This window comes from Amblyomma americanum, chromosome 8 (assembly GCF_052857255.1).
Source record: "Amblyomma americanum isolate KBUSLIRL-KWMA chromosome 8, ASM5285725v1, whole genome shotgun sequence".
In the NCBI taxonomy this organism is placed as follows: domain Eukaryota; kingdom Metazoa; phylum Arthropoda; class Arachnida; order Ixodida; family Ixodidae; genus Amblyomma; species Amblyomma americanum.
Window position 1 is genome coordinate 80817219 of NC_135504.1, and position 13743 is coordinate 80830961.

General features: G+C 44.2%; 1 protein-coding gene across 1 annotated transcript in view; it reads left to right on the forward strand.

The window, feature by feature from the left end:
* LOC144102540 (uncharacterized) overlaps positions 1-13743 on the forward strand; it is a 62528-nt gene that overhangs the window by 42550 nt on the left and 6235 nt on the right. The gene's annotated exons all lie outside the window — the stretch shown is intronic.

The following is a 13743-nucleotide window of genomic DNA, read 5'->3' on the forward strand; positions in this document are numbered from 1 at the left end:
TTTTCTTAAACGCAGAGGTATTTCATGTCCGTGGATAGTCCAGTGTACAAAAATTAAGGGGACACTTAAACTGCGCCTTTAACGGTATGACGCGACAGCTTTAACAGTGGTTTCTGTTTAGACACAGTTAATCTTCTTTGTTCACATTCACACATTTATCACAGATAATGCAGTTTTCACATTCTTGTCTTAGAACTTTTACACGTGGCATTGTGTTCATATACTCATATTTTAATTCGTATCTAACCAAGCTTCATGTCTCTAGTTCGTTCTAGTAATTACCATATTAAAAAGGTTCAAATTAAGTCAACACTACCACACATCACCCTTCGCTGTATCTCAGACAAATCGACGGTCCAACGTGACAGTCTGTAGCATGGCTAGTGACCCAAGGGTCGTGTTTTCAAAAACTGAATGAAATTTGGATTTTTACTTTGCATAAAAAAAGTACTTCTAATTTACATTACAAGTCCTGTTTTCATTTAATTTCATTCCTGACATACACCCCTGATGTGAGTTTTCTGCAACACTAACAACGCGAGGCCTACCGGTGAACGGGGGCCTTAGTGCTATTATGTTAAAAATTCAGAGGATGGTTACGAGTATTGTAACGCAAATGGTCGAAAGTTATCGCCGAGAGATTGCTGTCTTGAAGCTGCAACAAGAACATCGGCTGCTGAGGCACAGTCACGGCAGAGAGGTTCTCAAGCCACAACCAGTCCCATACTGAGAAGCTGTAGCCGAGCAGGTTGTCCAGAATCTAATTCGTGAATGCCTCGTTAGAGCCTCGGTATTGACTACTGGCTTGGCTTGCCGATTCCGTCACCTCGCTTTTGACTCAGTCGGTGTGCTGAAAACTTGAGCCCAAGAGTTCACTCAGGAGCTCCTCGATCTGGTCAATGATTCATTGGAAACATGGCTGCCGCACTCCTGGAAGATAGCGAAAATAATATTACTCTTAGAAGCTTCAACAAAAGGTTTTCATATTGATAATATTTGTAGAATAGCTATAAAATCCAATTTGGTAAAGCTCATAGAAAGAATTCTGCACAGTCGCCTATCAGAGTGTTTCAGAAATCAACGCATTGAGCTCTGCTCAGAAGGGCTTTCATCGTGGAGGTTCAATATAGTCTGCCCATGTTGATTTAGAGAGCAGAATCCACCTTGCTATGCGGCAACAACGAAGTATCAGCGTTGTAGACGCTTGACATTGCTAGAACATAGGACAGTGTTGAACATTCTATCCTCCTCACCAAATTATCATTAATACACCCACTGTTCTACATTTATGCATGGATCTGGGAATTTTTAACAGGACGGCAGTTCTTTTGCACTGACGGTTGCTACAACTCAGACACCTATGCCCAGACCATAGGTGCGCCACAAGGTTCGGTGCACTTATTTTTAGGGGTGTGCGAATATCAGATTCTTCGAATACGAATCGAATATCGAATAATATAGGACAGACGCATTTAACCACTACAAAACATTTATTTGAGCATTCAAGAACATCACAGTTCAACTATCAATGAGTAAATGAACACAAAAGGTGTGTGCGGCTGCACAAAAAGCACCAAAGTCTAGAACAATATTATTAGAAGAGTGGAATTATCACAGAAAATGACTAGTACACAGCACTGATTAAGGCTATCTTGCCATAAGCACAAAAGCACTTTGCTGGGATGAACATTAAAGGTTGTCGTGAAGGAAAACCAGCTGCTCCACATGGTCAGGCAGAAGTCTTTCCCTTCTAGCTGAAACGACTTCTCCAGCCACAGAAAATGCCCTCTCACTTGGCACTGAAGTGGCGGGTATTGCGAGGTACTTCGTGCACAGCTTTGACAGACTAGGGTACCTGAAAGAACCCACGCTCCGCCACCAGTCGCATGGGTCACTGTCTCGTTTCAACAATGCCTCCTCTGAGTAAGCTGCAAACTCCCATCCTGCAGCAGAAACTGCTTCAGTTTCCACAGCATTCTTCACTAAATTGTCAAATGCATTCCAGACATTACAAGACTGCTGTGCACAGAGTTCTGGCCTCTGTTTCTTAGCTTCTGGGTCAGGAGCACACCGGGACAGATTTTGCAGCACTAAATCTTTTAGCCATATCATCTTTTCCTTGTCGGCTCTGAATACGGTGGATTTGAAGCGTGGGTCCAAAAACATGGCCAGGCATGCCTCCTTGTCCTCTGCATACAGGGGGAACCTTGATCTGATCGAGCATGCCAGGGCTGTATGAAATCCAGTAGTACCAGAGAAGTTTGCAAGATAATGCAGCATTCCAAAAATGAGTGGTATTTGAGCTGAAAGTGATGGATACGTATCTGTACTGGCGATAACAGTGGCTTCGAAGACTGGCTTGAGCGTTTCTACATATTCACAAGCCTCTTTCCATTCCTGTGAACTGAGCCCATCAATGCTGTTGTCTGAAGTGGCAAGGTCAACAGTGACTGCCTCCTTTAGTTCCAAGAGACGAGATAGCATTAGGTACTGGCTGTTCCATCTGGTTTCTACGTCTTGCACCACACGGAGAGGATCTTTGCCTGTTTTTTTGGTATTCTAGCCTTTTTTGTGCCAATGAGCTGTGCTTATAGTGACCAACAATGTGTCTGGCCTTCTTACACAGACGATCAATGGGCGGCGTACGAGATCTTGCGTCGTTAAGGGCTAGCTGCAGGGTGTGGGCGAAACACGATCGCTCAGTCCACGGGAGCCTCCTGACAGCGGCACGGATGTTGCGCCCATTATCTGTCACGATGTATTTTTCACAGTTGTCGGGTATCTCCCACTCGCTGCACATCTCGTCCAGCATAGCTGCGATGTTTTCAGCACGGTGACTGTCAGCCATATGACGCGTGTTAAGCGTGAACCGCTGTATTTGAAAATTAGGAGCTAGGAGATGGCAAGTGAAGCTTACGTAGCTTTCGTTCGCTCGCGATGTCCACATATCGCTGGTAAAGGCAACAGCTGCAGTTCCGCCTTCAAAAGCGTTGCTAAGCTCCATTTTCACCTTCTTCCGCGTATCGTCATACATGCGCGGAACAAGCACCCGCGAAAGTGTAGAGCGCGACGGTAGGCGATAGTTTAGAACAGCAGCTGCCAACAGCTCTTTAAACCCGCGGTCTTCAACGACGCTGTAGGGCTGCAAATCAAGCGCCACCATGGCAGCGACCTTGCTATTTAGTGCTTGCGTCATCTTTTGTGAAAGCGGCTCTGTCGGGCGCACAAAGTCGGCCATGGTCGGTTGATCTTTCTCCGGCACACCTGCAGCCATCTCTCGATACTCTTTCAGCTGGGCCGCATGCAGCTTCAAATGGTTGACAAGCGGCGTTGTCGTACCTGAAGGCGTTCGAAGCACTTTGCTGCACGTGGTGCACTCCGCCGTCGACGGCGATGTCTTCACAAAGTATTTCCATACAGCGCTCTTTCCTTTTCGGTTTCCACATCCTTGGTTCGCCATGGCACGAATCAGAGTCGGACGCGCCGTCGCAGGTATAGCCACAAAGAAGCTCACCAGCACAATCAGCTACAGCATGGCCCGACGTTACGCATGGCTCTGAGCGCCGCCATGTTGCTATGTAGATGTCGATAGGACTTGCGAACCGAAACGAACGACGGTGCCCGCAGTAAAATATTCGGCTAAATACGAATATTCGCGTCGCATCGAATATTCGAAACAACACAAATACTTGGTTTTCGAATCGAATACGAATACTAAAAATATAGTATTCGGTTAATATTCGAAAATTTCGAATATTCGCACACCCCTACTTATTTTCAATATGTTGATGTGCGACAGTCCTGTACACCCTGACTTTACAGTTTATGCTTATCCAGATGACACAACCTTCTTTGCCTCAGCAACAGACATTCATGCCCTATATCTTTCTCACCAGGCTTACTTCAGTGCACTCGACGTTAGGCTGGATAAGATTAATTTGGTATTAAATGTGCACAAAAGTTGCGTGCTAGTTTTTCAGTCCAACATGCCTTTATATATCTTGTTACACTATCACTCGAACAAGAAATCACAGGTGGAACCTTTGATGTAGCTAGGCGTTACTTATGATGCTATACATTTGGCGGCCCCACATCAAGACTAATGTTGAGAAACGTGAGCGTGCACTCTGTAGGCTGCTATGAACAAGTAATAAGAATTTGGCCTTGTAGTAAATGGCCAACGGTGTGAAAAAGTGATCTCTCTTTCCCCTCTTCTTTTTCTCTCTCCCTCCGTTCCACTTTCCACACATAGGGTAGCATACTGGGCGTAGCCTAGTTAACCTTTCTGCCCTTCCATTCATCATTCTCTCACTCTCTCTCTCTCTTGTCATGCGCCGGGAGACGCTTCTACTTTTACACATGCATCTATTTTGGAATTTGGCTGCGTACTCTTTGCTAGCACCCCTAAATATAAGCTTCATCCGTTGCTGCTGTCAGAAAGGCACGCACTACGCTTTTGCCTAGGTCGGCCTCACTCAGTTTCTACTGCAGTTCTGTACCTGGAGGCTCGTGTTCCCGACATTAACTCCCTTTCCCACCTTTTAACTGTCAGGACTTTTTGCAGGCATTTGAATCTGCTCCTGGTATGGCTACACCTATTTTTGTCTCCCACCCAGCCCTCTTTCTCACTCGCCATTGGCCAAGTTTCCACCTCCCTCAAGTTGTTTTTACTCAGAACCTTTTATTGAACATTGGTGTGGATCTCAATTTTGTATGCAGAGTTGTTTATGCAACGTCCCCTGTGGATATTGCTTTTGGTTTTATTTTCCCACCTAATGCGAAGCATCTGTCTGCCAGGCCGCTAACTGGTCTCCACTCTGATCACCTTGAAAGTTTCCTACATCACATTGGGATTGGTACAGGTGCATCTGGAGCTGGCCAAAAGGCAGCAGTTGGTATTTCTGAAAATCTCTTTTTTAAAGGTTTTCAGTTCGTGTGCCGGATTACACGCCCATATTTCTTGCGGAGTTTATGGCTCTTGGGCTGGCTGCTTTGAAAATTCCCTCCAATGCTTCTGAGGTGATATTCCTCTCAGATTCTCTCTCTCTGTTTTGATGGCGCTGATGTCCACAGGGACACCAGCGCTTTAGCCGCTCATAAGGTCTTTTATTCCCAGATGGGTGAAAGAGGTGCGCTTGGTTTGTATTCCAGGTCACTGCAGTATTTTTCAAAATGATGCAGCAGATTTCTTGGCAAAATCGGATCTGAATGGACTTGTTGCCTGTAGCATCCCTAATCTCACTCTGTTAGGAATGTCTCATATTCAGCGTTATCAGTATATAGCCACCACATGCAACGATCTCTTGCTCTTTACCGTTGACTGCCTACATATCATGTACCCGTAGAAGGCTAGCACGTGTAAATCCCGGCAGTGTGAGGTAGCGATGACTCTCATGCAGTGCATGATCCCCCGCTTAAATCTTTACGTAAGTAAATGCGGGTTCAGTCTTCCACAAACCTTTGCGTGACTTGTGGGGAGGTAGAAACATTGGAACATTTCCTACTCTCTTGCTGAAGGTTTACGCATCAGAGAAGGACCCATCAAGAAATTCCAATTACAAAGATGGGATTCACTTTGTCGGTCCTGCTTCTTCTCTCCTTCAGTGCGAGAGCCAGAGGTTTTGCATGGCATCAAGTTTGTGGATACCTCCACAATTACATAATAGCTACTGGTCGATTCCCTTGCTAATTTAATCCAAAATTTCCACATTTAAAACTCTTTCAGTGATATTAATGTACTAAATTCTCTGATCTTGTCTCCCATTTTTTCATTTACACTTCAATTGATCTCTGACCTATTACTTAAAAAACAATAAATAGCTTGGCACCAGTTTGCCTTCTTCTCTTGGCAATCTTCACTGATGAACCCTGGCATATCGCCATCGTGGGTATGTGCTGTCACTAGAGCAACAATAAGAACAGAGTCATCGTGCCTTAGTTGCATTTGTTTTTTCTTCTGCTGCCAGAGATTTTGAGTCTTCTCTGTTACGTCGCTTTCCTGCCATCTGCATGGGATGTGCATAAGGCTGGATTGTTTTAGTGGGCTAGGCATTTTTGGCCTGGACCTCAAATTTGCCAGGTCTCTAATTAGAGGCACTGAAGATGTTGCTTCCTCTATTTAATTTCAGCAAGGATGGTAAGAGACACTGTGGCAAGGCAGTGTGTGGGCGTGTTGGTTTGTTGGCCTCAAATAAAGATTGCACATACTCACTATGGGGGAGTGGCCAAGACACAGGCAGTGAATTGCTGGGAACAGGAGTGTTAAAGGAGCAAATAGTAGTAGTAACAGGGCATAGGGCGACAGATTGGATGCCGAAATTACGGGGACCTGTTAACTAGGAGATTGAAGACGGGACAATGCCTTTATGTGCAAGTTGGATGTTGTTGTTAGCCTTTCAAAAGATGGCCCATACCTTCACTGGGGGATCGGCCAAGAATCAGGAGGCAGAGGTTGCTAGTCACCTGTACGAGATAAAGGCAAAGGTAGAGCACGTGGGAAAGCAACACTGGTGAATTCTACCTCAACAAGGGCATAGCCTGAGAAGGGACAGGAGTTTAAAATAAAAAAATAAAGAGGAATTAAAAAACGAATAATGGAGTCAAAATGAAATAATGGACAGAAAAAAAATATTGTAACACTTGCCATGGCAGTCGATGAGGCTAGCAAGAAACTTTGAACAGCGGTGCAAACAGATCTTAGGCTGAACACAAGCATGGTGGCACCAAATGGTAGCAAGAGCGGGCTGCTCAAACTAAGGCCAATATGCTGCAAAGGCTCCTCTAGCAACTATTTTCTCAAAGAAGTGACATGGCGACAACAGAGCCAAAAATAATACACAGAGGAGAGATAGCGCCAAACCAAACCTGTGTGGATACGGCAGCGCAGTCTCATCAGATATAAGGTGCCAAGATTGACGAACTTTTCTGCTCCAACAATATCTCAGTTGCTGATAATCCGCCGATGTTAAAAGTACTGTGTCTTGTGTGCTTAATAACGCACGTCGCCAAAACCTAGATGCTGTGATATAGGCTGTAGCTGGGAGGATAGGCAACACAGAGCCACTTAGGAAAGTCTTTGCGAGGTTATCACGTATTTCATTTACTGTCACACTGCTGCGACTTGAAGCCTCTATTAAATCAGCAAGGCTCGAATGTTAAGGAAGCAGGGATAGCATTTTTAAAGTGGGAGTGTCAACATGCGCTGCGAGAAACGAACAAAAAGATAAAGATAGGTAATGACTGCTGCTGTAGTAATTAGGGGTCTAGCTTCCGTAGAACAAGTACTACTGCCAGAGACTGCTTGAAAGATAGGGGTGGAGTCCGGAAGGTGCAGAGAAGAGGACCAGTGTAAACGCAAAGAGAATATTCCCACACCTGCCTTTTCACTGCATTGTGAGGCGCCACTTGCTATTGCAATATTTTTAGGTGGGGCCCGTAAATGATCTTCTAGTTCACTATTTAGAATACCGAGTGTAAATGTTTTGCATTTGGGGAAAATGTCATCGAAAACACAATGTGGATAGAGGGCCCTCTGCTTAACACTGGAAGGATGTTATACATTTTTCACATCTAAAGGCCCAAATAGTCTTTGCACAAGCACAACCTGTGGGGTATGAAAACGAAACCTGTGGGCACCAAAAAAGGAGGTCGGCTGGCAACCAGAAATTGCTCTGCGAACAGTAGAACTGTGATTCATAGAATCATATGTAAGTCTTCACAGTTAGAAAGTGAAGTCGAGATAAGAGAGCAGGAATGCAGACGTCAAGGTACAGCACAATGGTAGCCACAAATTTGTGGAGGCCAAGGCACATTCGAAGCGCTTCCCTCTCAGAAGGATGAGAGGATGAAGTTTGTATGTAGCTGAGCCTGCAAACAACACAGATCGGAATTCTAAGATGGGCCTGACGTATATTATGCAAATCATTCGTAGCGTATCTCTGCGCATGCTATACCGGTGACAGCACAATCTAGGGAACATGCCCGCGGTACAAGCCCCTTTTACTGCGACATGGTCAATGTGGGGCCGCCAGGTGAGTTTCTCATCATAATGACCCCTAGATGTTTTAGAGATGGAACCTGAGGTATTGGTTGTAATTGACATGTAAGAGAGACCACTACAGGATCCTATAGAGAGAACATTTTAACTGTTAATGTTTAGCTGTTAACTGTTAACATTTAATTTCAAGTGAAAGCTGCCCAGACAGTGCTCAAGAGTGCTCAAATATGATTACAACTGATCATAGAGGGAATGTATATCAGGTGCAGCCACAAAAAACACAGTCTTCCGTATGGCTGCAAGTGCGAATGTGGCGATGGAGAGAAATGGAGCTGGAGCTCAGCAGAACATTAAACAGCACAGGTGAAAGGACAGCTCCATGCGGTATGTCTCTCGTTTGTTTGTACTCCTCTGAATGAACACCATTATGGACGTAACAAAATTTGCTGCTATAGAGAAATGCAGATAACCATGCTACTAAATAATCTGGAAACTGAAGAGACTGCAAGCTGTGTATTAGGATGGAGTGTTCTACACTGTCGTAAGTTTTGGAGATGGCTAGCGTAACAAAAGCAGCGTTCAGGCGTTCACCACGAGCAAAGCGAGTTCGGCTCTCAAGATCAGCATGTGCATTCCTTATCGAATATTGTAGCCGGAAACAGAGTTGACACGGGCTCAGAATAGTTCTGTGGTCCATGAAGGGCTAAACCCGAATTAGTAACACCCTTTATATTAATTTTACCACGTCCATGTTAACTAAATAGGCCTATTATTACCATAATCATAGCTTCCACCATGATTTTTAAGTAAAGGGATCACCTTGGCCAGCTTCCACTAGGAAGGTATCAAGCATGTTTGAATAGCACAGTTACTAGGTATTACAAGCAGTCGGGAGACTCCGCAAAAGAGTCTTGAGCATCTTTGTAGTGACACCATCAGGACGGGGAGCAGCAGCTGGCAACCTCTTAACACTTGTGAAAGCGCTGGTAGATTAACTTTAGAGACAATTATTTGGTGAAATTGCACAAACATTTGTGCAAAGGTAGTAGAGACAAGAACTGGTTTTACAGGACCATGCAATAGATGACACATTCGTCAGCAAATAGGTGTATGTTAGAAGTGATGTTGGAGGGCAAATCAATTATATAATTAAGAAATAGAGGGGCCTAAGACAGATCCTTGCGGAATGCCAGGCAGAACAGGGCAAAGTGAGGACGATTGGGAATTAGCGTGAACGAATTGATAACGGTTCATTAAAAAGCTCTTGTACACATAGGAGGTCCTTAGAGGATGGTAATGTCGGACTGGTTGACTATCAGGCAATAGTTGACACAATTGTCAGCAAATAGCTGTATGCTAGAAGTGATGTTAGAGGGAAAATCATTTATATAATAAGAAATAGAAGGGGCCTAAGACAGATCCTTGCGGAATGCAGGCAGAACAGGGCAAAGTGAGGACGATTGGGATTAGCGTGAACGAATTGATAACGGTCCATTAAGAAAGCCTTGTACACGTAGGAGGTGTTGGAGGATGGTAATGTCGGACTGGTTGACTATTGGGCAATAGATGACACATTTGTCGGCAAATAGGTGTATGTTAGAGTGATGTTAGAGGGCAAATCATTTATATAAATAAGAATAGAAGGGGCCTAAGACAGATCCTTGCGGAACGCCAGAAAGAAGAGCGCAAAGTGAGGACAAATGAGAATTAGCGTGAGCGAATTGATAACAATCCATTTCGGAAGCACGGATCTAATCCAGAACCAAAGGATGAAGGTTTAGGCGTGAAATTTAAGAATGAGGGTTGCATGAGGGACTTTATCAAACGCTTTTTCAAAATGTATGAATATAGCATCCGTAGAAACCTTATGATCTTGACATGCATGTAAGTCATTAAGGAAGAGAGCAAGTTGTGTATCACAGGAACGACCTTTGTGGAAGCCATGTTGATTAGTATGAAAAAAATTGCAATGATAGAAACTTGGCTTTAAATGCTTTTCGTGCTTAAATATAAATGGTAAGCATTCACGGCGTATGTTTCGCAATATTCCCTGTTGCACCTCTGTGAGAGATGCAACAGGAAGTTGAAGAGATACAGCGAAGATGATGTAACAAGCAAAATTGTGCAGCTGCCATGAGGCATCCGACGCCTGCACATTTGGGTCTGCAGTCATTCAGCCCAGACCACAGTGCACATGCCCACTCGTGGGCACTTCGAGTATATGTTCCCTGCAGAGCACGTATACTGGAAGCTTCCACTGCAGGTCAGGATCAGCAATTATGGATGTCGGCCTAGAAGCATAGTGGTTTTTCTTACGGGTCTCATTACTTTCCTGCTCTGATGCACAATGGGCTTTTATCCAAAACGAGGCAAACTAACCTGAACACAATCCGTGAAAAGCACATGTCCTGTAACGGCCCATACCGCAGTGCTATCCCAGTTTATATATGCTTTACATGTTAGAGCAACTCTATATCATGATGCATTTTGATTATAGTAGTAGAGCTGAAATCTGGGTCAGTTGGTACATGTTCAGGAAAAAAAAACTAGTCAAAAGACAGAACGCAGCGAGGAGGACGAGGTACACAGACGACGACAGGACTAACAACTGTACTTTATTGAGGGAAACTGTCTCACAGGAAACGGTGGCAAAGCTTGCGCAGCTCAGTCAAACAATCTTGCATCTAAATATAAGCTGCGATCTTGCGCCATTGTTAAAGGAAGCTTAGTTGCTTCTGCATAAGGGTGATAGAAGGATTGCTTATGCAATCATCCTCTTGCATACTAACAAGCAACGCTTCGAGAATTTCGCCCTCCACTTTTTCCTTGCCTCTATCAACAGTACTAACATTTGGGGTAGCAGCCGCATTCCCGGCAATGTCGAGGCAAGTTAGCGCCATCAGTAGGGGACAGAGAGTTGTGGTGCTTTCTCAATCTTTCATTAATACAGCGGCCTGTTCGGCCAATATATACTTTTTCACAGGTAAGCGGAATTCTGTATACCGCCACATTCTATACAACCACATTCTTCACGGAGTTGTAGACTACTTCACAGAACCGAGTTTACACTTCTTCAGGCGGATTAAGAAGGCGTGGTTCTGGTTCTTCCCACGACCACGTTTGGGGAAAAGGCGTTGGCAGCCGTTGACAAGAACTTCAAGCCTGCGAAGCGCAATTAACCCCTCAAAATTGAAGTCTGCAACTGTGAGACTACATTGATAACCTGTCTCAAAGGGTGAAGAATAGCAAAGGGAATTGACTCTAGGTGCTTTTCTCTGCAAAAATGCACAAGGCTGAGTGAATTTGAGAGTCATTGTGACAGAGGCAGGCACTTGGCAGAAGTTAGTGGGCCAGTATTTGCAGCAACATCTACAGACCACTACTGTTCAAGACCCTTACTGTGTTGCGAGCATGGCTGCAGTGACTGAAGTTCTCGACAAAGGCATCCCTGGAGCCAACAGTGCATTTTCAATTGACATTGAGGACTTGTTTTACGGCATCCTCCATGGCAATCTATTTGTTGCGATGCGTGAGCTGATTGAACAGCAGGACCAAGTTGCCTTTCGAAACGCATGCGGCACTTCTGTAGATACGTTCCTTGAGCTGTTAACAAGTTATCTTTCTTCCACCATTGTTCATTTTAAGGATGTTATGTACGTCAATAAAGCACAGTTGCTAGTCCATTCGTTGTGTGCGTGCCTCGTTGATTGCGTGCCTCGTTGTGTGCGTGCCTCGATGATTATGACATTCTTTACAAGTGGGTTAAATTTTCCTAAATGTTTGAAGCTGTAGAAAACACTTCAAAAACTTGCTGATTTCCGGAATAACTACTTCATCCATTGCACGAAGCACAGTTTCCACGCTTGAGAGCGAAGCCAACAACCAGCAATACTAACTCGTGTAGTGGTGGGTAATGCTGTACGATCAAAACACAACCTGAGTTCACTCTAGCACGACTCTATGTATTCATTGTGAAGCCTGATGGCTACAGGTTTCCACAATCATTAATGTGGCAGACCGAACACAAGAACCCTCAATAACCAGGTGTATCACCCATATGTTCTCAGATTCCTCGTGGAACATTCGTACAGGCTGTTTGTCGTAAAGGTGAGTTACTGTAGACATGATTCAACAGAAGGCACTTTGTGGTACTGAGTAGTTGTTTTGACGTTCATGGATGGATGGATGGATAAGGCTGAACTCATTAAATCGGGCGATGCCTCAAGCCACCTATCCATGACAAGAAATTTTGCGCTTGCCTTGATTTTAGCCACCAATCAGATAACCTTCGCTTGGTTACTTCTAACCGGTTAAAATATACTTTCTCTTCACTGTCCTTAGACCCCAATGCCTTGGATAAACCAGCCCCGCTGCTCTCCACTGTAGGGTGAAGCCTTTATAGAAAAGTATCAAGTGTTCAGCCGTTTCCTCCTCCTCTCCGCACGCAACCCACAACGCGTCTATCTCGTGGTACTGACTCTATATGTCTTAGTCCGCAAAACTCACGTCCTGGCCTCAAACAACAAATAACTTCCCCTACAATTATCATAGATATTTTCTTTGACAATTTTCTGCTTAATGAAGCTGTATGTTCCATGTGGCAATTTTGTCAGCATCCCTGTTTTCCACATAGATCTCTCTGTTTCTTTAACCTTTTTCTTAACTGATAATTGCTGATTTGCCCCTCTACTGCTATCCAAATATTTTTTGTCACTTTTCTGGTTCGCTTTCTCCATTTCGTGTCAACATTCTTTATATACAGGTATCTGAAAACTTTCCTAGCCCACTGCTTTTCCCCTATTTTTCTCGAACGCTCCTCATATGCTATCTTACTGCTAGCTTCTCTGCTCTCGAATGACGAGCATCCCATATCACCCTGTATTCCCTGATTTGGTGTATTGCCATGTGCTTCCAAGACCAGCCTCCCCATGCCGGGTTGTTTGATTTCTAACCTTGCTTGAACATCTCGTCCCATGCACTGGACCGCATTACCGAAAGCCAGGCTAGGAACCATCACCCCTTTCCAGATCCCTCTTACCACCTCGTACCTATTGTAATTCCACAGTTCCCTATTTTTCATGACAGCTGCAATCCTAGCAGCTTTATTCATTACGTATTTTTTATGCTCTGTCAGATACTCAGCACCGTTATTCATCCACACTCCAAGACACTTCTACACATCCACTTCTAGCGTGAACTCCTGTATTCTATGCTCGCCACCCTCATCATTAAATATAATGGCTGCAGATTTTTCCTTACTAAACTTAAAATCTATTCTATATTCCTCTGTACCACATATGTCTATCAACTTCTGCAAACCTTCCTTGTTGTCAGCCATTAGCACTATATCATCCGCGTTTATTAGTTCCGGTAATGATTGTTTATTCCATTCCCCTTGCTTGAAAAAAGAAAGGCTGAAGCCTAGTCCGCTCCTCTCTAGCTTGGTCTCTAACCCTTGCAGGTACAACATGAACAACAAAGGAGACAGAGGACATCCATGCCTAAGCCCCCGCTGTATTTCTATAGGCCCTGATACATTTTTTCTCGATTTTATAAGCACTCTGTTCCCCTTATATATATCTTTTAAAAGATTATTTACTCCATCTTTCACATCCAATGTGCCTAGTATGTCCCACAAATACTCTTGAATAAAGTTGTCGTAGGCTCCCCTAATATCCAGAAATGCTAGCGATATGGGCCTGTGTTCCTTTTCAGCAATCTCTATACACTGCGTCAATGAAAACTGA